Here is a 461-nt window from a genome sequence, read left to right as displayed (position 1 = left end):
AAATTGGCCAAAATAATCTGAAATAAAAATTTATAGTCCATAAATAAAATAAATCTAAAGGTGTCAGCTTGTTTATTCTATAAATTTAGCTAGGTAGACTAAAACTAAATAAGCTGAATTGACCTGCTTAATTTCTAAGTAACTAATTTTCTGTATTTTTTTTTATATAATATGATACCTTATATTACTTGTGAAGTTTGTCATTTGATTTTCCCTCACAACTGAGTGGAAAGTAATAAAATAGATATAAAAAAAAATAAAGTAAACTTAATTATTTCGAAAACTATGTCAAAAAATAAGAACTGTTTCACGCTTTGGAGTTTAATTTTAGACAATGTATGTAGGACTTAAAAACAGGTGATTTTAGAGAATATGCATAATAAGATTGGCAGACAATCATATTGTTAAACGTATATTTTATTTAATAATGTAAACTTTTAAATAAGTAATTTCATTATATA

The sequence above is a fragment of the Arachis ipaensis genome, chromosome B07 (assembly GCF_000816755.2).
Source record: "Arachis ipaensis cultivar K30076 chromosome B07, Araip1.1, whole genome shotgun sequence".
Taxonomy (NCBI): domain Eukaryota; kingdom Viridiplantae; phylum Streptophyta; class Magnoliopsida; order Fabales; family Fabaceae; genus Arachis; species Arachis ipaensis.
This window is presented reverse-complemented; position numbering follows the sequence as displayed.